Here is a 26,031-nt window from a genome sequence, read left to right on the forward strand (position 1 = left end):
TTCAGTTACTGGAAAATATGAAAAAAAGATTACATAAATGATCTGTACGTTTTTAGTTATTTTTTTCACAGGCTTGACATTTTGCCACTTACAGATCATATACTGTAAATGCAGATGTTTTTTCCCCATTTGCTAGAATGCATCTAGCATAAAGCAATGGCTGGTAGTCATAGATTGATGGTTTGCTTTGTTGAGGTTATCCTTCCCTTTAGGCCTTGTAGGTGTTGTATCTCTCCTTGCTTGTCATATTTTATTCCTTTGTGAAATTCTAGACATGCTCAGCAGTATCTTACCTTAACCTCCACTTATGTTACACATATGCGGTGCAGCCGTTGTCATTTTCACCTGGACACATTGAAGGGTTTGCATAGTTTTCTTTTTTTTATGCATTTTATGGGAACTTCACTTAATGTTATTGATTAGATGGAGGCTGGATAAAACACATGTAAATCTGAACTGTTGCTGAGGATTATTTGAACATTAATGTTTTTGTGAATGCAGTTGAGAGTGCAGACTGGCTATTCAGTTACTGAACTGAAAATACCTAAAATGCAGAAAATCACCAGCATGCCATCTTGATATGCAGAGTGACTGTGTACCGAAGTCCCATATCAGTAGAAAAACACCAACATTTCAAGGGTGCGTCGATTCTTTTTTATAAGGTGTCAAGCAGAGACAATTAAAAAACGCAAAAAAAAGTGGGAATATATACATGCGTATAAACGCATCTTGGACAACCTGGTAGTCGGAAAAATGCCAAGACCTTGGCAACCATAGAGTGTAACATGCTTGTCTCTGATGTGTTTTTATGCATGTATATACAGTATATTCCCACTTTGTTGTGGTTATTTGTCTCACCTTAAAGTGACATTAAAAGGTTCAGGTTTTTTCTTTTTAATAACAAACATGTCATACTTGCCTCCACTGTGCAGCTCGTTTTTCACAGAGTGGCCCCGTTTTACCTGGTTTGGGGTCCCACGGCGTATCCTCCCTGCATTAGGTAACCCTTTTTGGGAAGCTCTCTCCCGAGGGGGTTAACTTGCAGGCATGCTCCCGAGTTATACACTCGGCGTCCATAGACGCCATTAAGGTGAAAAAACACATACCGTATATACTCGAGTATAAGCCAAGGCACCTAATTTTACCACAAAAAAATGGGAAAATGTATTGACTCGAGTATAAGCCTAGGGTGTCCGTCTGCATGCCTCACTGTGCCCATGCCTCACTGTGCCCATAACTAGACTTATGTTGTAACATGGGAGTATATAGAAGGGGTGCCCAGCTTTAAAAAAAAAAACGTCACCCCGGCCGTATGTCCCCCAGACCGTAAACTTTTCATACTTGTAGAGAAGAACTGGGGCCACATGTGTGCCAAGTTTCAGGTCCAGGGAACCTACAGCCGGCCGGTACCGGGTCCCCAAATTTACCAGAAAAATTACCATTGAACATGGGAGTCTATGGAAGCGGTGCCCTACTTGCTGTGCTCCCCGGCCGTAGAGGAAGAGTGGGGCTATATGTGTGCCAAGTTTGGGGTCCAGGGGACCTACGGCCAGCCGGTACTGGGTCCCCAAAGTCCAGGAGATCAAGCGTAAAAAGGTGACTCAAGTATAAGTCGAGGGGGGCATTTTCAGAACCAAAAAAAATTGCTGAAAAACTCGGCTTATACTCAAGTATATACAGTACGGTAGGTTTTTCAACCCCTTTAAGGAAAGGGGGTCTACCTACCCTCCTAACATTGGCGTTTCGTACTGATATGACACATAAACAGCCATTCCTCTGGATCAAGTTGACAAGCTGGCTTTTTTCTGCATTTTGGATTTACATGGCATCACCCTTAGCCATGCACCTACCCCTACAGATAGGTCTACAAGAAGTTTGTGTGTTGTGGTTTGATGTGTTTGAAGCGGAAAAAAAATCGAACACAGCCTGTGACCAGTTCCCCAAGGATGGTTTGTCAGGTGTTCATAGGCAGATGAATAGCTTGTTTAAACATGAGTATCTACTCGTTTCTGCGGGCACAGGGGAGGCTGCCCAGGCACAGTGTTTTGTAAAATGACTTTAAAGGGAACTTGCAATAACTTTTACCTGTCAAAACTGAGGCCTTGTAGGAGCACATCTTCCAAGCTGGCTTTAAAGTCATACTAAACACACACAGTTTATTTTACATTGTATCTTCTATTTCTGTATGTGAATGATGGCACTGTAATTATTTTCATAAAAAATAAATAAATCCAAGTACCCTTTTCCTAAATGATATATAGCTTTTTCCCAGTCTGACTGCAGGGAAACATAAGCAGGAAAAGCTTCTAGTCCTCTACTGCTGGTCACATGTTCAAAATAAAAAATAAACTCTTTGGAATACAGAGTAAAAAAAATATTATATATTAATTATTTATCATACAAATATATATTTAAAAATCAAATCTTTATTTTTTGGCAGTAACATGGTGTGGCCGGATTTCAGCCAGTCACACCCCTTCAGCCAGTGTCTTAGAATAAGAGGGAGATGAAGCCTCCATCAATCTACATGTAATATCCCTATTGTGTTTAGCTTGTTTGTGGCCATGGAGGAGGAGGGAGGGAGTGGGCCGTCATTTACCACAGGGTTTGAAAAATTTGCTTGGAATCTAGGAGCCAGCTAAAAAAGTTAGGAGCCAGAAAACGCGCCCTGTCCCGATGAGCTTGCGCCCAGAAGCGAACACATACGTGAGCAGCGCCCGCATATGTAAACGGTGTTCAGACCACACATGTGAGGTATCACCGCGATTGGTAGAGCGAGAGCAATAATTCTAGCCCTAGACCTCCTCTGTAACTCAAAACATGCAACCTGTAGATTTTTTTAAACGTCGCCTATGAAGATTTTAAAGGGTAAAAGTTTGTCGGCATTCCACGAGCGGACGCAATTTTGAAGCGTGACATGTTGGGTATGAATTTACTCGGCGTAACATTATCTTTCATAATATTAAAAAAAATGGGGATAACTTTACTGTTGTCTTATTTTTTAATTAAAAAAAGTGTAATTTTTTCCCAAAAAAGTGCGCTTGCAAGACCGCTGCGCAAATACGGCATGACAGAAAGTATTGCAACGATCGCCATTTTATTCTCTAGGGTGTTCGGATAAAAAATATATATAATGTTTGGGGGTTCTAATTAGAGGGAAGAAGATGGCAGTGAAAAGTGAAAAATGACATTAGAATTGCTGTTTAACTTGTAATGCTTAACTTGTAATACCAACGGCCACCACCAGATGGCGCCAGCTTACACATCTGGTGGTAATAACTTGTAATACCAACGGCTCATCACCAGATGGCGCCAGCTCATAAAAAAAAAAATTGTTTTTTGCCCCCCTTCCAAGCCAAGTCGCCAGGACCCTATTTCTAGTCGCCATGGCGACCTGGTGCCCGGGATTTGTCAAGCCCTGATTTACCACTGCGTATACGGTAACATGTGTGACTCTATAGTCACATGAGCTGCTCAGATATGATTGAGAGGAAATGCTCAGCATAGAAACTCACTAAAAACTGAGTATGTGCAGAGCGGTCAACACTGCTCTGCAAATTCCCTAGATGAATTAGGGGCATGGACAGAAGGGGAAGATAGAAAACAGTATGATCAATCAGTTTTTTTTTGCAGAATACAGAAAACAAATCTCATAGTGACTGAGTGAGTATGAATAATACAACATTTATTATTTGTTTTTTATGATGTGGGTTTAGTGACACTTTAATAATACATGTACAGTATGTGCAAACAGTTGCAATGGCTAGTCTTAGCCTTGCCTAGCAGCGAATGATCCCAGGTCAAGAAGATAAAGGATCAGTTAATACTACACTTCATCCTAGCAAGACTTTTCAGTTGATTTACACACGCTCTTTCCTTTGACATTTTCTTGTTTCTAAATGTCAGTAGTTCACTAATGCATACTGTTTCCAGCTTTCCTGCTATAACTCCCCACCACAATCACTCCTGGAGTATGCACAGTATGCATTCTTTGTTGAATAGGTACACTCCTTGAAGCCTTGCTTGATTTCACTATGGGTGTTTAACCACTTCAGACCCAGAGGATTTGGCTGCCCAGTGACCGGGCCACATTTTGCAATTTGGCACTGCGTCAATTTAACTGACAATTGTGCGATGTGGCTCCCAAACAAAATTTACGTACTTTTTTTCCCACAAATAGCTTTCTTTTGTGGTATTTGATTATCTCTGCGGTTTTTATTTTTTGTGCTTTAAACAAAAATAGGAGCGAAAATGTTTTGCTTTTTGCTATAATAAATATTCGCCAAAAATATATAAAAAAAAAAAAAAATTTCCCTCAGTTTAGGCCGATACGTATTCTTCTACATATTCTTGGTAAAAAAAAAAAAAAAAATGCAATAAGCATTTGGTTTGTGCAAAAGTTATAGCGTCTACAAAATAGGGGGATAATTTTATGACATTTTTATTAATAATATTTTTTTACTAGTAATGGTGGCGATCAGCGATTTTTATCGTGACTGCTACATTATGGCGGATACATCGGACACTTTTGACGTTTGGGACCATTGTCATTTATGCAGCGATCCGTGCTATAAAATGCACTGATTACTGTGTAAATGACACTGGCAGGGAAGGGGTTAACCACTAGGGGGATAGGAAGGGGTTAAGTGTGTCCTAGGAAGTGATTCTAACTGTGTGGGGGCTGGGCTTACTGCGACACGACACTAATCACTGCTCCCAATGAGAGGGAGCAGACGATCAGTGTCCTGTCACTAGGCAGAACAGGGAGATGCCTTGTTTACACAGGCATCCCCCCATTCTGCAGCAGCGTGACACGATCGCGGGACACCGGTGGACATCAGGTCCGCGGGTCCTGCGGGCACGGTCACACAGAGCTCACGGCAGGGGCGCACGCCGCCAGAGGCAAATTTAAAGGGACGTCCTGTATGCCCGTTTGCCTGTCCGTGCCATTCTGCTGACGTAAGTGCGTGCGCTGGTCGGCAACTGGTTAAAGCATTCTAGATCCATTCTGCAGAGGCACATTGCCAGCGGTATAGCCGCGGTGTCCCATTGATTTTAATGGGCAGGAGTGGAGAAGAAGCGGTATGCACACCGCTCCTTCACCTCTCCAAAGATGCGGCTAGCAGGATTTGTTTTTCCGCCCTGCCAGTGCACCGCTCCAGTGTGAAAGCCCTCGGGCTTTCACACTGGAGAAACAGCAGCCGCTGTTTCAGGCTCAATTTTTAGCGCAATAGCGCCTGCAAACCGCCCCAGTCTGAAAGGGGTCTTACTTTCTGGTTTCTTGCCTGGTCAAATGTCATACAGCCTAGGAGTCTTCAGGAGCAGGGGAGTGTTATCTCAGCTAAGCAGACTCTCCCGCATGCATGCCTGAGCTAAGGGCAGATGGAATCTAGTAAGATACATTAATCATCTGCCCTTACTCAAGATGGGGTTGTTTTTAAAAGTAATTCATCAACAAAATAAAGCATTGAGACATGGATGGATGGGGGAGTTTGCTTTGGTTTCAATGGTGTTTATTAAAGAATTTTCAAGTTTACAAGATTATACGTTACATTCATAAAATTTGTTTAACAGTGACAGTAGCCCCGCAGGAGCTACATATTGCGGCCCAAGTGGCAAAAACAGACTTTATAAGGCACAGCCTCAGGGGCAGGCCCAGCTATAAACAAACTTGGCAAGTTCGAATTCGTGTGCTCTGGGGTCAGATAACACCCGGGACAAGCACCACCCCTGCAGGGGCCCCCCTGACACTAGGGGCCCCCTCCCCCCACCCAGATGAGTAGGGGAGAGGAGCGAATCCCCCAGGCCGAGCAGGGGAGTTTGCTTTGAATAATAAATATGAATCCAATAGTGTTTTTGGTGCGTGGTGCTCAGATGCAGTGAAGATCCGCTTTGAGCTTACTGTATGGAGAAGCTGGCAGTCAGCTATATTCATAAAGCTGCAAAGTTAGTGTAAGCACCCTCCAAATAAATGCATTACTTTTATGTCACATTATTTAAGCCCTTGAGTGGGAATACTTCCATGGGACTGTATGGTGAAATTAGACAACTGCGGAAGAGCGGCGTGTTCTTATCATGTTCTCATTCTTAAAATAAGCTGTTGTGTTTACAGCCACTGTCTCATGAGAACAAATTGTCAAATTTTCTTCTTTAGCTATCGCCACTTCATTTATTCTCATTTGCCTCTAAGCCCAACTGAAGAAGGTGTGATCACAGTTCGGTCTGCCATCTCGGAGCACTGAGCGAGGCATAATGTGCCATTACTGAGAAACAGGTACATTCTGCTACTGAGCTCAACTAAACGACAAACGCTCCCTGGTGCAGGAATACGACACCATCATCTGTGTCTGGATTGACATATTACAGCTCAGAATGCCGCTTTGATTACAGTCATGTTTGTCGTTTTGCTCAAATGTTTTTAACACCAGTGATCAAAAGGTGTTAGAGTAACACAGTGAAATAAACTATGGCTAAAAATGGGAAACGTGACCTGTCCACCTTTTCGTCATTGATGTCACCCGGGTGACCCCATCCATTTTATTTACTTTAGCAGTGGGCACCTGGAAATGTAACTTTGTGTATTGGAAGTGACAGGATCAGACATGTCTTGGCGGGTGTATGGTCCTTTCGTGCTTGAAGTGGACCTGCATTACTGGACAATGTGTTTATTGGTGGATGTACATTGGAATCCAGGGGCCCACTTACTGTTAAAAGGGGCTTCCAGATTCAGGTAAACCCCCTCCTGCAGACCCCACAACCATCAGGGCAGGGTTGAGGGGAAGGGGCAATTGTCCTTTCCTGGTCTGCCAGATTGAATGTTTGTATAAGGGTCTGGTATGACATAAAAGAGCCTTTTACAGCTTTTTATTTCTCCTTTTTTTGGCATTGGGTCCCTCTTCAAATTCATATAAGACCCGAAGTGCCTGGTATGGATTGAGGGAAAACTTGTATGCAATTTTAAAGAAAAAAAATTGAATAGATGCAATGCATTTGTTAAACATCAGATATAAATTATGCTAATATATGTATTCTTAATACCACCAAAGATTAGTTATATTTTAGCTTGCTGCTATCCACTGTACAGAAAACTGGGAAAGGGAGGGCAGCAAAAGAAACTATAGAAGGTAACCAATGTGTACCTTCTCAGTGTAAATGGCTGTGCCAACTCCCATGGAAGAGGCTTCCTTTAAAGTGATATTAAAGGCAACATTTTTTATTAATTTTTTTCAGAAGCATGTTATACCTACCTACTGTGTGCAGTAGTTTTGCACAGGGCAGCCCTGATCCTCCTCCTTCCCAGATCCACTGCACCTCTTTCTTGTCGAGTGCACCCAGAGCAAGCAGTTTGCCAGTGGGGGCACCAAAGCAGGCTGCTCTGCATGTTAATTCAGACACAAAGATGTGGCTCAACCCAGTCCCCTCTCTCTTCATTTGCTGTCTGGCTGTGATTGACAGCAGTGGGAGCCAATGAGGAGGGAGAGTCCCTGGAGAGCCGATGCTCTTATACACATCGCTGGATCGAGAGGGAGCTCAGGTTATTATGGGGGGACTGCTGCACACAGAAGGTTTTTTACCTTCATTCATATTATACATGAGGGTAACAAACCTTCAGCCTTTAGAACCACTTTAAGATATAGCACAAAAACAGATATTTTCTTTGCACTTTTTCTCATGATGCCTGAAGACTAGGTACTCCTTTAACCACAGTAATTTATTAAACTTGTAGAGTGAGGTCATAGATAAACTTCTCTCCAAATGTTATTGTATTACAATAACATTTGTTAAATAAACAGACAATGAGAATATTACGATTAGATGTTGCGCCCACATATATTCCATAAAAATGAGGTGAAAATACCAGTTTTTCTTGCCAGGCAGCTATCGGTCACATGAAGAGTTTACACTGCTTGGAAAGCACTTCTGTGTCATCTCAGTTACACAGAATTAAAATTCATGCTTGCATGTTTCAGGATCTATCAGGAAATCGAACTTCTTGAAGAACATATAAGCACAAAGCGTGTTGATGTATTTGCCTTACAACTGTGTCCCCACTTGCTCTGTTATGCAATGCCTATATACAGGGTAAGCGGAGAAATTCATTTTGCCAGCTATATAATCTATGTAAACATTGCATAGTCCTTGCGGAGCTCAGTATAAGCAGCTGTTTTTATATGTACAGGCTGCCAGATATTTATCCTTGAAGTCTGAAAATTTAGTCTCTGCTTGATAGCTTTTAGAACTGCACAATAGTAAGGTCAGTGTATGTATACTTTAAAGCGGAGTTCCGGCCACAATTTCACTTTTTATATATAAATACCCCTGTAATACACAAGCTTAATGTATTCTAGTAAAGTTAGTCTGTAAACCAAGGTCCGTTTTGTTAGGTTGTTACAGCATTTAGATACTTTATAAAATAGAAATTGACTGGGGCCATCTTAAGTGTGGGCATCATGAAGCCAGACTGTATGACTTCCTGGATTTCAGCCTTGCAGATCTTGCACATGCTCAGTGCTGCACAAGCAGTGTAATAGGTTTCAGATCAGGTTTCAGCACCTGTACTGTCCAAGTCACATGATTCTTTGAGACTGGGGAGTGCACAGACTCCTGGAAAGTTACACCCACTACATTCCCAGGAGTCTGTGCGGTGTAGGTTAGGAAGCTTAAGCACCTAGGTGCAGGAAGTGGGAACATTAACTATTCTGCCTAGCAACAACACTTTGAAGGCATCTAAAAAAAAAAAAAAAAAAAAATTTGTAAAGGACTAATGACATTTTTTTAAAACTACTGATGTAATGTTAGATTTATGGGTGGAACTCCACTTTAAATAGACTGTCTCTTAAAACAAAAAACACACACACACACAGTTAAGCACAGTTGTGTTAGTTATTGGTACCACCAATATTACAGCCGATTTGGACTCTGCCACAAAATCTTTAGCATATGACGCTTTCAGAAGTGTTGGATGCCTTTGTCTCCGATGTCCAAGATGGACCTAGCAAATTGTCCAAAGCTAGAACAGTTGCATCACAGTTGCATTGGATGCTTTAAATCCTTTGCACCATCCCACAGTACATTATCCAGCAGGAGAAACAAATGTACTCTTTTGCATTGGACACTTACCTGCCTCCCAGACTGCAGACATACGTGCCATTACTGACCCTTCTGAACCCGGAATGCCAAATTGACTGTAAACTTCCTGGGACTAGTCACACGCTTTCTGAAATTTATGACACAAAACCTCTGCCTGGACTGAACCATCTGCTACTCCGTTTTATTCTCCAGTGCCTGTGGTATCTGCTTTTGCCACTTACAGCATCAGTGGAGACGCATTTGTGGTGACAAAGCCAGAAAGAACAGATACTTCAGACCTTGTAAGGCATGACTCTCAGAGAACTTAATACTGGTCTCATGAAGTTCAACATAAACTTAGAGTACTTCAGGACCTGGAGGTCCATGTTCAAGTCAGGACTTTAGCATCTTACCTTTGCAAGAGCTGTATCTGCTCATTAGATGGTTAGGCCCTCAATCTTCACTGTTCAAATCCATGGTCCACACAGAGGTCTTAATCTCACATGGAAGAGATTAGAGTAGATTTATGTTTACTTTTCAAACTTGCTTTATTCAAAAGATTGAAGAACTTTCCTAAATTATCCAACAGGGCTAACTAATTGCAAAGAACGATCCACATTTACAAGTCCTTATCTACTTACAGTAGACACTGCGTATGTAGTGTGAACCCAGTGGTGGCAAAATTGGCCACTATCGCCAAGAAAATTTAATAAACAGCAGGCTCTAGGTATTGCCACCATTTCCTTTTTCTCCATGTTCATCAGAGATATTGTCAAGGTCAAGAATGACCAAAGTTTCTCTGTTGTAAACATAAATGCCCCTTACTTTACAGCTGCAAGGTGTAAGAACCCTATGCCCAAGTAAAAGGACTTTACAGATGCCATCTGTCAGAAGCACAGGTATTACACCTGCTGCTAACAATAACAGATACAATGTGGATGAAAGACAAACTTCCAAATTATCACAGACTCATCCACAACAAACCACAGTCTCTCAGAAAATGTTGTGTTTTTAGGGAAAAGTCATTGGAAGAGGACAAGGAGTTCTTGATTTTTGCTTTGGATGTTTTGCATCATTAGAGCACTTCACAAAAGATTTTAAAGCTGTAGTTAAGTGATCGAAATGCACCGATCAGCCTTAAACCCAAACTCTAATCAGAATTCTGCGGTAACTAAACCTTCTCAACCATGTTAAATCATGGTGGGAAGACTTTACAACCCCCACTTGCAACAGTCACGTTGAAGTATAGTGAGCTACGCCACAAAGGCATTTAGGGGAAGACTTGTGCAAAATGATGTCTTGTAAAGGTGTTACACCAAGGACAACCCAAGAATGTAGTCAAGATGTATTCTGTCTTAGATGACTATTCATGTGCAACTTCAGAATTCACCGACCTGTCTGGCATAAAGGAAAATGTTGTAACCTATACACTGCACATCTTATTTATGCGGATTCCACAAAAAGTTCAGGAAGAACAATTTATACTTCCTATAGAAGGAATGGTGTGGAGTGCAATCCATTGCCCAATGACTAGGAAATTCCTACAGCAGAAGGTACACTTTCTTAACCTCACCTAAGGCTTCTTTCACACTATGGATTGTATGTCCGTTTTATAATATCCGTATTACACCTATTAACGGACGTTTATTAACGGATTTAATAACGGATACATACGGATAAATATTTTACCATTCTTCCTTTATTGAAAACGGATAATGTTTATCCGTATATATCCGTATACATCCGTTATATCATTCCTTTCTAACGTCCGTTAATAAAAAACATTTCACCCTTTCTTGAAGTCCAGCTCCAGAAGTCACATGGATATTCAGGGGAACCCCGCCGTCAATTTAAAACAAAAATGACGTGCGGTTCCCGGTAAATATCCATAACCAGACCCTTCAGGTCTGGTATGGATATTCAGGGGAACCCCGCCGTCAATTTAAAACAAAAATGACGTGCGGTTCCCCCTAAATATCCATAACCAGACCCATTATCCGAGCACGTTGACCTGGCCGGCCGCAGAAAAGAGGGGGGGACAGAGTGCGGCCCCCCCTCTCTCCTGAACCGCACCAGGCCACATGCCCTCAACATGGGGAGGATGTCCCCATGTTGATGGGGACAAGGGTCTCATCCCCACAACCCTTGCCCGGTGGTTGTGGGGGTATGCGGGCGGGAGGTTTATCAGAATCTGGAAGACCCCTTTAACAAAGGGGACCCCCAGATCCTGACCCCCCCCCTGTGTGAAATGGTAATGGGGTACACTGTACCTCTACCATTTCACGAAGGAAGTAAAAAGTATTGTAAAAAAACACACTGACACAAAAGAATAAAGTCCTTTATTAAAAAAAAAAAAAACTCCAGCGCTGAAAAATCCACTCGTTCCCGGCTTCCAGCGTTGTCCTGATCCTGCGACGGGTGCGGGTGATCTCCCGCGATGAGAAGATCCAGCGTCGGGTGATCTCCGCTCCGGCGATGTGAAGATCCATCCATCCGGCGCAGCAGCATCCCGGACCTCCTCTCACCGCTGGGCACAGCCCAGCGAATGAGCGGCTGAAGCTGTGACATTTCTTATATAGAGGAGGCAGAGCCACCCGTCACGTGACCCTGCCCCCTCTGACGTACCTCTGCTACGTCACTGGGGAAGACCAAGAAGAGGAAAGGTAGAGGTACAGTGTACCCCATTACCATTTCACACAGGGGGGGGGGTCAGGATCTGGGGGTCCCCTTTGTTAAAGGGGTCTTCCAGATTCTGATAAACCTCCCGCCCGCATACCCCCACAACCACCGGGCAAGGGTTGTGGGGATGAGACCCTTGTCCCCATCAACATGGGGACATCCTCCCCATGTTGAGGGCATGTGGCCTGGTGCGGTTCAGGAGAGAGGGGGGGCCGCACTCTGTCCCCCCCTCTTTTCTGCGGCCGGCCAGGTCAACGTGCTCGGATAATGGGTCTGGTTATGGATATTTAGGGGGAACCGCACGTCATTTTTGTTTTAAATTGACGGCGGGGTTCCCCTGAATATCCATACCAGACCTGAAGGGTCTGGTTATGGATATTTACCGGGAACCGCACGTCACTTTTGTTTTAAATTGACGGCGGGGTTCCCCTGAATATCCATACCAGACCTGAAGGGTCTGGTTATGGATATTTACCGGGAACCGCACGTCATTTTTGTTTTAAATTGACAGCGGGGTTCCCCTGAATATCCATGCTCAGTAAAATTAACGTCCGTTAACATAACGGACATTTACGGAGACATTTACTAACGTCCATGTGCCATAGACTTCAATGTTAAAATATAACGGACGTTAATATATCCGTTACTTGCAACGGACAAATAATTTACAAAAAATAGTGCAAGACCCGTCACATATTCCGTTATAACTAACGTCCGTATGTTATAATGGACTATTACGGATCTTTACGGAACATAAAAAAATCCCATAGACTTTAATGATATTTTATAAAGGACGTATAACTTCCGTTTTTTAACATTATCTGACGGATTTTAAAACGGATTATTAAAACGGATTTATTTTGTAGTGTGAAAAGGGCCTAAGTCATTTAGCTGACTGACTAAAGCATACACAAGGTACATCAATAGCACAATGATTGGAAAGATGATCCTTATGCCCCCCCAAAAAAAAAAAAAACTGACCTAGCATGGGCAATTACTGAAACCCACAGAGACTGCAAACCTCAGATGTAAAATCAGTAAAGCTATCATACAGAGACGTCAAGGCTACATTGCATTGTATTGTATAGCCCTTGTAAGTTAACATGCCAGACTTTCACCAACAGTGGCAAACCTACATCTTCTTCCGGTGATCAGGAGTTCACTTGTACTGAGATTCAAGCCAACACCACTGACAGCTCAGCCAACAAACCTTAAATTCAATTAGTAGTGAACTACTGGCTGGGACATTACAGAATCTTCTTTGAAAGTTCAAATTAGAGCTTTACAAGGATGGACTTGTCAAGAGGGACTACTCCACCTTTGCCACCAATGGACTATGCACGTTTTGCTACCTTTTGAGAAGGTATTAATACTTCTAAGAAGTGCTTCAGACGTTTCAAGCCTACACTAATGAAGACTTATTGGAGACTTTGCCATTCTAAAGACCTATGCATTTATATTTGTTTTGCATGTTTCTCCTCTCTCTGTGCATATATATAATTGGATAGTGGTATCTGTTGATACTAGGCAGGTAGTATGTTGTTTCCCCTCTCCTGTCATGCACTAGGTATGGTTGTATCCTAATTTACTGTTTTGAAAAATGGCCATTTCAGGCATAATAGACAGAACAAGAGTAAAAACCTAAAGGGGTTGTAAAGGAAATTCTTTTTCTCATAATAAGCATCCTTTACCTGCAGACATTCCTCTTTTCACTTCCTCATTGTTCGTTTTTGCTCAGAAGTTGCTCTATTTCTTCTCTGTTCTGTTCACTTCCTGCTTGTCTGATTTTACTGACCACCGTGAAGGGAGGCTTTACTGCGGTGGTCAGTAACGTGCTCGCCCCCTCCTGGGAACTACATCTGTGCGGCAGGACGCTCTCTACGTGTTAGAGACTTCAAGGAGGTGTGAATTACTGGGCGTGCCGCAGTTCATACTGGCGAATGTAGTTCTTACATGAACGAGCGACGCAAACCGGGAAGTGAATGAGAGAACAGAAACTAGAACGCTGGAGGTGATATAGATGAAGGAATGTAATAGGTATTTACTCATTTTTTAACAGAATCATTACACTATTCTGTCTATCTACCTTGCCCACATTAATTTTAGGCAAACATTTTTTTTCCTTTACAACTCCTTTAAGGTGTACAAAATGCAAGGCACAGCAACAATTAGACTCTGTTATTTACTAGTTACACCAGTCCTTAGTTGCCACTCATGGCTGTCTCATGCCGTCTAGGTACTTTTGTTTTTGCACTCAGAGTTAGAGGGCATATTGTTGTATAATACTTTTCATCTTCAACGAGCATTTAGAAAACATCCTTGTAACTTGCTAAGTCTTGAAAAAAACGACAATGGGTTTACTCTTGAGTCATCTTAGTGAGGTAAAGCTGCCTGTAAATTCTGCCAAGTCAGCAAATCGCCCTATTGTTCACACAGACTGGGTCTCAGGATGGGTCGGTGGCAGCATTTGAAACAGAACATCCCTTCCCCCATGACACTTATTTATCAGAGCCTCTCAATACACTTCCAAACATCCTTATGATCAGCATTCAGTACACAAACACTGGGTGGAGCCAGTTAGATTGTAATTTGCATCCAAACGGTATTTGCAATTCATTCCGGCGCCCCCTCGCCTCTGGCCACATGTGGTATTGCATGCCATAGAAGTCAATGTGGAACTAATTATTTTCGTTTCTATTGACTTCTATGAGGAATACTCGCTTTGGACTGCAAGCATTCTCTTGGAACGTATTATGCTCATAATCCAAGGTTCCACTGTAATTGTAATCGGACACGTTATAGCCAGCATCTGATGTTTGCCAATTACAGCACCTTTGCTGTTCATTTGTATTTTATCAATTCTTTTGATAAATAAGCCCTCTTCTCTGCCAAATTAAGCAGACGACACAATGTAAAAATTTACTACCCACAACCATAATCTTAAAAAAAAATCCAACTACAATATAACAAATCCAATTCCGTAATCCTGATCCAGCAAATATGGCCGCAGTGTTAGGACAGTTTGGTATAAAATCGGCAGACTGGAAGACATGATCAGTCAGGCTGTTTAAGACTGTGGAAAGACGTTGGAGTCTTTTGTACTCTGATTGTGCTGCAAATGAGGGATCAGAGAAGAACTTGTGCTGGATATCGGTAGCACAGCTTTAGAGCGGCTCACGTGGTTCCCTGTCACTTGCAGGACCATGTTCTGATGGTTATCTAGATTATGTACAGACTTGGAGCAGTAATTCACTGTGTCTGACGAGCTGGCTTTCTAAGCCCCTGGATAAATAATCATCCCTCTGATACTAAGCCTGCTGTCAGAAGTGCCTTTCTGCCTCTAAGTCAGACAAAGTGTACAGCTGGGTTTCAGGTAATAACCTCTTTATAGGCCTACGTGGGTGTAAAATACCGTGCTGTCAAATTAACTGCATGTTGTCTGAAATAGCTTGAATTGCCAAACATACCCTCGTAGATTGGGGAGTGCTCATCCTGATGTTGTTGGAAAGACCCGATTCTCACTTCTAATGATTGCAGATAGAATGGTGCTTTATTCTGAAATGCAGAAGCCAACAGCTCAGACAGAACCAAACCGCATCAGTACTTAAAAGATCTCATAGTTTATTTAAAGCCCTTTTAAATCTGTCAGCTGTTTATTAAATATGGACTGCTCGTTCACTATAGTTAGCCAGGTGATTAACATCAGTCCCAGATTTTAAAAGTGACCTTAATGCTGACCACTGTTTAATCTTAGGGCTCTTTCACACTAGCGGACCGTTCGTCCACTCATTACAAGTCCGTTAACGGACTTGTAATGAATCCCTATGGGATCGCGTCCGTTAGCGGATGGAGCCTCCGCTAGCGTCCACGTCCATCGGGATCTGCTTTTCCGAACGGAAGAAACCCTATTTTTCTTCCGTTCGACGGAACGGATGCAGACGGTCCGTCTGCATCCGATCCCCCATAGGGGACAGCGGAGCAGAGACAGGGCGGTCCCTGCACTGTGTGCGGGGTCCGCCCTATCCGCCGACAGCTCAGCGGGGATCCCCGCTGAGCTTTGGCGGACACACGGAGCGGACCCAGAAACGGTCCGCTCCGTGTGAAAGAGCCCTTAACAATACAGTTCCTGTTTTCTGGATTTGTGTAGCATTTCCTGTTGTGGTCTTTCATATGCGGAATGAGGTATGTTTAGGCTATAAAATAAAATATTTTTAAAGTATTTTCTAAATTTGATATTGTAGTTTGCTGCAGGGCTAGGAGCCAGTATTCGATCAAGTAGTATAGTTATTAGTAAATTTTCCTAAAAATTATTTGAATATTGACAGCGATCGTGCACCCTGTGGATAGATTACCTACAGCCTGATCATAAGGAGTTACATCTTTGATTTTTAAATCCATTGTTCTGGACTGATGGAGTGGTATGCGCTCGGAAAGAAGAAACAATTCCCCTAGCCATCTCTATGTAGAATTCCCAGTATATCTCCTACTTCTTCCCCTTTTCCCTCCTTGTATCTACCACCTACTCTGTCCCCCATGCTCCTTCCCCTTAGGCCAGCCATACATGCTTCGAACCTTGGCCAGTTCAGCAGGAACTGGCCGAGATTCGAACTGTTAACGGGTAGGCTGAATATACCAAGTTGATCGATCAACTTGGGTACATCCAGCCTGCTGGATTCTCTTGCGATTATCACTAGCGGCTGCTATAGCTTTCCCCCTCGGAAGCAGACAATGGCCTGGCAGGGGGGATTCCTGCATTAACACTGTCTGTGTTGGTGGGTCAATCTAGAAAAATTCTTTCCCGCAATTTGCTCTGTGTATGTTCGGCCCTACTTTTTTTTCTTCACACCCATCCTCCTATTTCTGTCAACCCCTTGTTGACAAAAAAAATAAAAAACAGTGCAAGTAAACAGGATGTTTACTGAACTGTCTGGGAGGAGAAGCAAAAAGCTCCTCCTCCCGGACAGTTCAGTAAACATCCTGTTCACTTGCACTGTTTTTTATTTTGCTTAAGCCTCCAGTGGTTTCATCAGCTACTTTGTTTATGAGCATTGGCAGATTGGAAAATGTTCTAGTCAACCTATTATATCTTGACTCCTTAATGGAGAGGCTACTCAGTCTACATTTCCTGTTTATATACAGGTTCGTTTCCTTCTTTTTTTGGACCTTTACCATTTCCAGACTGTTTTAAGCTACAGCCCTGTGAAACTAAGTTATGTTGTGTGAATTTTATACGTACACGTGGGGGTTTACGCTTGTCTTCTGTATTGTGAACTTTGGTAAAAATATATTGAGCAAGAAATTGCTTGAATATGCCACAATGTATCCATCAGCAGTGTTAGTATGTATATGCATCCGTTCTGCAATATTTAATAGTTAGAAGGCACTTAAAATACTCTGCTTGGACCAGTTGCTGTTAATTCTAGCGTGGAAAGCACAATAAAACTACACGGTTATCCTTACGTTGTTCGATGAACAAGTCTGCCTGCATTTTTAGATTTCTATGAGAATTAGAGATTTATTTATTTTTTATTCTCCAGGTTACCTTTTCATTGGTTCAGTCTGTTATATATAAGGATCTTCTGAATTCTAATTGCCATTCCCAATTGCTGCTGGCCTGCCAAGACATATGTTATTCCGAGAACCATTGTGCCAAATCTTTCTATAGGATAACCTGTTCTTACATCTGCCCCCAATGGCTGCAACAGAGAACATCACAAGAGACTCATTAAACTCAGAGGTGGTCCACCATGATACCAAGTGTTCAGTAATGTTGCAGGCCGATTCCCCAGTTTGCCACCATATAGAAATTATGCATTTTGGATTCAGACACACACATTTGGGCAAATGTATACCTTAGTTCAAAATGTGGCATATACCTTTTGAGTATCTGAAAAAAGACAAGTCAGTACTGCTCAAGATGCCCCAGTATATTGCTCCGTCCAGCTCGATTACTGCTACCAGGTGCTAGTTAAAATATAATTAAAGGCAACCTTTTCTTTTTTAGTTTTGGATAGAGTCTGTAAGGATTGGAACCCCTGTCAGTTTTTTTATTGCTGTCTGAGCCCCCTTTAGGGAAAGTCACCCTCTCTATTTGTCCTGTTTACCTTCATCATAGAAAGTGAAAAAAAAAAAAAAGATTTTGGGTTGTCCCGAGAAAAGTAAGAGAGGGGAAATCTTCCAATGGGGACACTGTTTTTGGTGATCTGGGGGTTCCCCAAGAAATTCCCTTATTTGCACAGACTTCCTCTCACTTGCAGTTTGGCTATGGGACAGGAAGTAAAGGGAAATCTCTGCACTATCCAAAATGAAAGATAGGTAAAGGCTTGTAAAGCTCACTCTTTGGTCTACAACAAAAGTGTGCCTCCCCACACGGGGTAGACTGAAGAATGTTCTAGGGCTGCAACTAACGATTATTTTCATAATCGATTAATCGGCTGATTATTTGTTCGAGTAATCGGATAAAATCATTAAAAAAACGTAATGTGGAATTTTTTCGTTTATTTACCAGTAATAATGAAAAAACTGAGTGTTACACTCAAACAGCAGATTAAAAAGCGTTTAAAATTAACATTACACAACTTTGCAGGAGCAAAGAAAAAAAATGACGAAAAAAAAAGTCGGATTCAAGTCTGGGCTCTAGCTGGGCCAATGGCTCTATATGGTAATGTACACCATTGCCCCCCACTCGTCACTGTAATGTCCACCATTGTCCCCAACTCTTCATCATCACCATCACTGTTCCAGTCAACATTGCCCCCACACTAGTAAACAGTAACACTGTAATAATAGCCATTTTCCCCCACTAATAATAGTATAGCCAACATTGCCCCCACACTAAGGCCCCGTACACACGACCGGATTATCAGATGAAAACGGTCCGCCGGATTTTGGTCTGATGGCTGTACACACCATCAGACCAAAATCCCCGCGGAAAACAAACGCGGTGACGTGACGCGGCGACGTGCGCTGCCCTGGAAGTTCAATGCTTCCACGCATGCTTCGAATCAGTACGACGCATGCGAGGGATGGCGGTCGGTCGGACGTTACCGATGAGTCCGACGGACAGGTTTCCAGCGGACAGATTTCTTAGCATGCTAAGAAATTTTTATCCGCTGGAAACTGTCCGATCCGCCAGACAATTGTCCGCTCGGGCCTACACACGACCAGATCTGTCCGCTGGAACTGGTCCGTCGGACCAGTTTCAACGGATAGATCCGGTCGTGTGTACGGGGCCTAACAGTAACACTGTATAATAGCCATTTTTCTCACTAATAATAGTATAGCCAACATTGCCCCCACACTAGTAAACAGTAACAGTAACACACTGAAATAATAGCCATTTTCCCCCCACTAATAATAGTATGGCCAACATTGCCCCCACACTAGTAAACAGTAACAGTAACACACTGAAATAATAGCCATTTTTCCCCACTATAATATGATGAATCCACTCACTGTTCTTGTACTACTCACTTCACTGTACTCACATGCATGCAGACAGTACTGCGCGCTCTTGCAGAAGATCCACGTGCAGAGGGAGGGGTGATGACGTCAACGCGCACCGCCGCCGGGTGTACCAAGATGGCCGACCGCTCCGGAGCTAGGCTGAAGCCGCGGCCTTTCCTAAGGCGGCGGTGCGCTCCGCGGATCGCAGCCTGTGCCGATCCGAACAGGTCGGACATGATCCGTTGCACACGTAGTACGGACCAACTAATCGATAATGAAATTCGTTGACAACGATTTTCATTATCGATCTTAATCGATATCGATTAATCGTTTCAGCCCTAGAATGTTCTTTTGAGTACTTGTACATGCTATAGCACCAACAAGCATGGGGGGCTATTTTTGCCTAGTTTTGCCCATTTTTAATAAACCTTTAAAAAATCAGCAAAGGATCTAAAAGCGGAGTTACAGCCTGTAAAAATAAATCAAAAGTCAGCAGCTACAAATACTGTAGCTGCTAACTGTTTATAGAAGGACACTTACCTGTCCAGGGATCCTCTAATGTTGGCGCCCCAAGCCAATTTGTCCATTGCCTTTGGGCGCAGGCGCCAGCATTGCAAGTAAGGGAAATTGACAGTGAAGCCTTCGGGTTTCCTACTGCACATGCGTGAGTCGCGCTGCACTTTCTGAATGGTCCTTTTGTCTTCTGGGACACACACACAGATCCCAGAAGGCAGTGGGGGGAAGGAGGAGGGGCCATACATGATGCAGATCGCTGAGCGGCGATCTTACCAGGAAGTGGGAGTGGGTACCCAACAACCAGGTATCCACCCCCCCCCCCAAAAAAAAAATCACAAAAGCCAAAAGTGGCAATGGGGGGGGCGGGGGGGTTTTGCGAACAAGCGGAGCTTCCCCTTTTGGGTTGAGCTCTGCTTTGAATGCTGGATGTGTCCATATAATGTGAAGCATGTCATACAGCCTTAAAAAAAAAAAAGTTATTTACATTGTAATACATAAAATATACATCAGTCAATGTAATAATTACTTAACAATACACTGCAGCAATCTGCAGGCCTAAAACATGACTTGAATTACAGTCAAATGCAGAAAAAAAAATGCACACAAGCCCTAGGGAAGTGAAAAGCAACATTGACTTATCGTTACCAGAATTTACTGAATGCTGTGTTAACAAATGTGAAATGTTTACATGATCATAAATACATCTGGTAATTTCTTACAGGATTCATACAGTTACTTTACTTATGTATCATCACTTTCTGAAAAAGTGTTGTGGTCCTTCGTTCTGTGGAAAGGAAAACATGATCTAAATCTTTACGTACAATGCTCAGTACACTGTAATTGATGATGCTGTAACAAAAGCAAGGTGCTACAGCTATTAACTAGTTTTACAGGGAAATGGCTGCCATCTTATTGGAATAGACACAGTAAACAATGTGTGCGTAGTCATTAGAAGGCAATCAAATGTGAAGACATTAACAGACCACCATTAGGCTCTTCTATCTAGCCATTCATTGTCTTGGCTTAAAGCACACCCCCAAATAGCAGACATCTATCTCACCCATAGATATAAGGTCCTCATCCAACCCATCCAAATATGGGTGGCCTTTAACTTATTTAGTTACATATTGTATTCTGCCAAGTGTACAAATTGTATAACATTATGGTAATAATGACCAACAATGATCTCTTATATTGAAATTCCAGCTTCTGTAATTAAGATCTTTTTAAATTTAGCATAAATATAGTTGACCTGAATTTTTCCAAGGTGAAAACGGTGCTAAGGGTGCAGAATCGTTGTGGTAATTGTGTTAGTTTTCTAATTGGTCCCTGTGGAGTTTCTTGAATCCCAAGACCCAGTGTGTACACAATGCATGAACTTCTGCCCACAGATCTGCATATGATGGAAAACATTATAATGGAAAATAAAATACCACTGGATACAGTGAGAGGTTTGACATTGCACTAAAGGTAACCTCTGCGTTTTTACTGTACCTTGCCATTTTCCATGAGATCATCGGTTTGAATTAGCCAGTTTGTAACAGGTTTGCTTTAAAACGAGAAGCTGCTACAATGACAAAGTATAACCAGAGAAAGCTTTGACCTCTTTTTCATGCAATGGGTGAGAAATAGAAGGTTTGAATTTGACATCTTGATTTTGGAATTCCATGTATCTGAATAGGAGCAGTCAGGCATGGGAATACCATACTCTAGTGCAGCCTCTTTCAACCAGGGTGCCCAGGCAGCCAGGTAGCTGCTGACCTCTTTAAGCTTCGACACTAAAACCTGGAGCTGCACCAGGGTTTGCACGCTCTAGTTTTAGTAAATCCCCTCCATTGTGTTTCTGCAGCCTCATTGCATATGTTGCATGCATATCCCAGGAAACAACATTCTCGCCTACGTGGGAATAGCAGCCGAGAAAAGGGGGCAGTGGTGTATGGTGGGGCACCTTTTTGATGGGATGGCGGGTGTTTGGGGAGGAGGCTGCAGTGATGACTAAAGTGAAGGTCCCCTTTAAGGTTTCACTTCCTGCTCAGTAGAGTTGCATTCTTACTGCTTTTACCATTTCTTTCTAGTAACAAGGGCAGTTAGTTGGTCATGGTGGTACAATCCAAACTTCCTTTTGGCAACAGAGAACAACATACATTGGCAAATTTATCTCCGCTACGAATGCATTAAAAACACAAAGAGTGGGAGGAGGGAGCTGTGGGGACCAGCTTATCTGTGGGGGAACTCTAGCTGAAACAGCTATTCAAACTTGAACCTGGGATGCTCAGCTCATATTTGTATACCCTTTACGCACCTGTTACTAGTTCATTCAGACCAGTTAAAACCACTATTGTCTTTTAGATCCGGTTCACACTGGGGCGACTCATCAGGCGACGCAGCCGCCTGACAAGTCGCGTCCCATTCTAGTGAATAGAACCATTCTAATAGGAGCGACGCAAGTCGCTCCGACTTAGAAAAAGGTTCTTGTACTACTTCGGGGGCGACTTGCATTGACTTCTATACAGAAGTCATTTTGGAAGTCGCCTTAGATGTCATCTTCATGTCGCCTGGCCGAGTCGCCCCCGAAGTCGTGCCGCCCGTGTGAACCGGCTCTTATCGTAGTAGGAATGCTAATTGCATTTGATTGGTATATAGGCAGCCACTATACATCTCTATTTCTGAAACGCCATCATGAAACTTCCAAACAGCAAGTAATAATTTGAGCCATAGCCAGAAAAAAATTGCAATAATAACTCATAATGTGTAATCATGTAAATACACCAGAGTTTCCTTAGAATTATACAGAGCTATGGGAACATAGAAAAAGACAGAATGATCCATTCACTAATCACTTATTTTCAGTTGAAGCGAGGCATTGTGGAAATCATAAGCAACACACATACGCATTGTGCTTATATAAAAGACTGATTGCAAAACCAAAAAGGAGTTTAAGATGTATTTGTGAGCTTTTATAGGTATTTTTGATGCATAGTGTGTGTTCAAGTTAAATCTACCTTTGAAGTTCAGCTTTAGTAAATAGGTCCATTCTTCTGTGTACCATACTACCTTTGCCTAGGTGCTCTGTAGTAGATAGTAATCAGCTTCTGTACTACAGTTCCTTTGTTCACAAACAATATGTACATTGGTTTTTGCTGCACTTTGGTTTCCAGTGGCCAAAATAAATTAATAAAGTAAAGTGGTTCATACATTGTCCCTGATATGTAACCCGACGTCCAGTAGTTTTCATAACCTTACTCTTAACCTACATCTTAATCTTTCAGGCAAAATTGATGATAAGCTAACAAACAGCTTTCAAGATCAAAAATCCTTGGCTGCCGATTCCCTACGTTTCAGATACTTTTAAACCTAGTACACATGGGCCGAATGTCGGGCAGCATTGGCCGGTTCAGTAGAAACAGTCCGATGTTTGGCCTTGCCCTGTGTACCGCAGTCTGTTCGACAGAAGCCAGACAAAAAAGGTCTGCCGATCGGCTGCTCGGCTAACAGTGTTATGGTGGGGGTTGTAAGCTTTTTTTTTTTTCGTTCGGTTTGCTGGGTTGAGCGGGAAAAAAAAAAAAAAAAAAAAAATAGTAGTGTGTACCAGGCTTTGGTCACTGTCATGGAACAACTATGCTTGTTTCAGTTTGGAAAGTATTGAAGCGAGAGAGAGCTCGGCAACTGGTTTTAGGAGGGTGACAACTCTATTTCCTTCAAGACAGGAATTAACTTAAAGTGGAAGTTAAGGCATTTTCTTTTATATGTTGCAGTATTTTTTTCCCCCATGTAATCTGTTCTCTTACACCCTTTTAAAACCTTAAATCCATGTCATCCCAAATGTACTTACTGTTTATTTCTATTCTGTAGAGCGCTTCCATCTCTAATGTGGGCATGTGAAGCCTACTAGCAGTCTCTTACGGGATATGGTGATGCTGGATACCAGCAGGCACCTTCCGATCTTGCGTGTGCCCTATGCACAGGGCGTAGCGCCAAATGATTCCTTTGGCGCTGCCCACTTACTCCTGGGAAACGATGACACATATCTCCCAGGAGCTCTGGCACCGCGAGATATGACTTAACCACTTAAGGCCTCCTGCATATGTACGTCAGCAGAATGGCACGGCTGGGCACATGTACGTACAGGTACGTCCTGTACTAGTACCCAGCTGTGGGTCGCGGCGCGCTCCCACGACCCAGGTCTGAAGCTCCGTGACCGGGACCGCGGGTCCCGCGGACCGATCGCCGCTGGAGTGCGGCGATCGGTCCCCGGAGCTGAAGAACGGGGAGAGCTGTGTGTAAACACGGCTTCGATCGTGCCATCCCTGTTATAGGGGGACACAATCGATGACGTCACTCCTACAGCCACACCCCCCTACAGTTGTAAACACACTTCAGGGAACACATAACTCCTTCAGCGCCCCCTAGTGGTTAACTCCCAAACTGCAACTGTCATTTTCACAATAAACAATGCATTTTAAATGCATTTTTTGCTGTGAAAATGACAATGGTCCCAAAAATGTGTCTGCCATAATGTCGCAGTCACGACATCCCCTATTTTGTAAACGCTATACATTTTGCGCAAACCAACCGATGAACACTTATTGCGATTTTTTTTTACCAAAAATAGGTAGAAGAATACGTATCGGCCTAAACTGAGGGAATTTTTTTTTATATATATATATTTTTGGGGGATATTTTATTATAGCAAAAAGTAAAAAATATTGAATTTTTTTCAAAATTGTCATCTATTTTTGTTTATAGCGGTTGTGCGACGTGGCTCCCAAATAAAATTGGCGTCCTTTTTTTCCCACAAATAGAGCTTTCTTTTGGTGGTATTTGATCACCTCTGCGGTTTTTATTTTTTGCGCTATAAACAAAAATAGAGCGACAATTTTGAAAAAAAATGAATATTTTTTACTTACTAAAAAATCCCAATAAGCGTTTATTGATTGGTTTGCGCAAAATTTATAGCGTCTACAAAATAGGGGATAGTTTTATGGCACTTTTATAAAAAAAAAATGTTTTACTAGTAATGGCGGCAATCACCAATTTTTATAGGTACTGCGACATTATGGAGGACACTTTTGACACATTTTTGGGACCATTGGCATTTTTATAGCGATCAGTGCTATAAAAATGCATTGATTACTGTAAAAATGTCACTGGCAGGGAAGGGGTTAACACTAGGGGGCGAGGAAGGGGTTAATTATGTTCCCTAGGTGTGTTCTAACTGAAGGGGGATGGGACTGACGTGGGGAAATGACTGATCGCTGTTTATACATTGTATGAACAGACGAACAGTCATTTCTCCCTCTGACAGGACCGCAAGCTGTGTGTTTACACACACAGCTCCCGGTTCTCGCTCTGTAACGAGCGATCGTGGGTGCCCGGCCGGGCACGCGAGTCAGCACCAGGGGCAAGCAGGGGGTGCGCACGTGCCACTAATGGCTAGAATGCGAGATGATGTATGCCTACGTGATTTCGCACAGCCGAGCCGACCTGCCGCCATATAACTGGCGGCTGGTCAGCTGGTGGTTAATACTTTCTAGATTGAGTCAGAACAAGTATTCAGATTGGGAAAGTTGGAACAGTGTCAGCACTCCATAGCTCAAAGCTTGTTCAGGTCAGTGATTGACAGTATTAAAGCAGGAGGGTTAGATTAACAGACAGCTTTTTCATAATGAGAGCTAAACAATGGCAGTCTCTTTCTTAACATGAACATATTTTTATTACTTAATGTAGACTTTTATCTATTAATGTAACTTTTTTTCCTCTACCAATTCCCATCTGTTACAGAAATATAAAGCGGTTTTTAATTTTGGAATGGCAAATTATGTAGGGATGCCCTTTTTTGTCAATGGGCACATGCTAAAACGTGACATGGCTCTGGGTCAGGTATTTGGAAGCTGGTAGAGACCCTCTGCATTTCTGTGAATGCGCAGCCATCCTGTGTCTCTACCCGTTCCCAAATACCTGTGGCATATTGGTGCACAAAATAGGAATTTTGAAGATAGTGGCATGGAAGGGGCAGGAGTAGACTTTCCCTAAAGTAAAGTTTCTCTTTAAAGTCACCCCTAAAAAAAATATTTCCCTGCTGAACCAGACATATTTTGATCTATGTATGGGCACAGTGGTTGTACAGAATTCGATCTACCAATCAACTTCTGTACATCCGCCCTGTGGATTTCCCCGCTCGATCAGCACTGCATTCTATAGACTGCAGTGCTAATCAGTGTATTCTGATGGCGGGGAAGTCTTCCCGCTGTCAGAATACAAACACTCAGCGAGGTAAGAGTCCCCCTTCCACGTTGCGTGTGCAGAAAGGGGAATTAGGCC

At 42.7% G+C, this 26,031-nt stretch overlaps 1 protein-coding gene across 1 annotated transcript in view; it reads left to right on the forward strand.

The window, feature by feature from the left end:
* The window catches only part of FBRSL1 (fibrosin like 1), a 694,818-nt gene that overhangs the window by 53,102 nt on the left and 615,685 nt on the right, over positions 1–26,031 (forward strand). The gene's annotated exons all lie outside the window — the stretch shown is intronic.

The sequence above is a fragment of the Rana temporaria genome, chromosome 1 (genome assembly GCF_905171775.1).
Source record: "Rana temporaria chromosome 1, aRanTem1.1, whole genome shotgun sequence".
Lineage (NCBI taxonomy): Eukaryota > Metazoa > Chordata > Amphibia > Anura > Ranidae > Rana > Rana temporaria.